Below are 243 nucleotides of genomic sequence, written 5' to 3'. Positions count from 1 at the left end.
AAGCAATTTAGTGTTTGAACATATAAAAATCCGAAAAATACACCACTGGTTCATTTAGCAATTAGCAAGTAATGCATAAAAAAACACAAAACACATAGAAAATCCTTTTAACCTACACCAAAATGGTGTACTATCCCTTTAAGGCAAAGGAGATGGAGAGAGTGAGTGCCTACAGTACTATATGGGTCAGTTTATGTGAGAAGTGTGTATGAATCTGTAACATAAAACTTGTCAGGGAGAGTC

This window comes from Cyprinodon tularosa, unplaced genomic scaffold, assembly GCF_016077235.1.
Source record: "Cyprinodon tularosa strain WSP-4 unplaced genomic scaffold, ASM1607723v1 ctg120, whole genome shotgun sequence".
Taxonomy (NCBI): domain Eukaryota; kingdom Metazoa; phylum Chordata; class Actinopteri; order Cyprinodontiformes; family Cyprinodontidae; genus Cyprinodon; species Cyprinodon tularosa.
The sequence above is the reverse complement of the archived record's forward strand: the minus strand, read 5'-3'. Positions refer to the sequence as shown.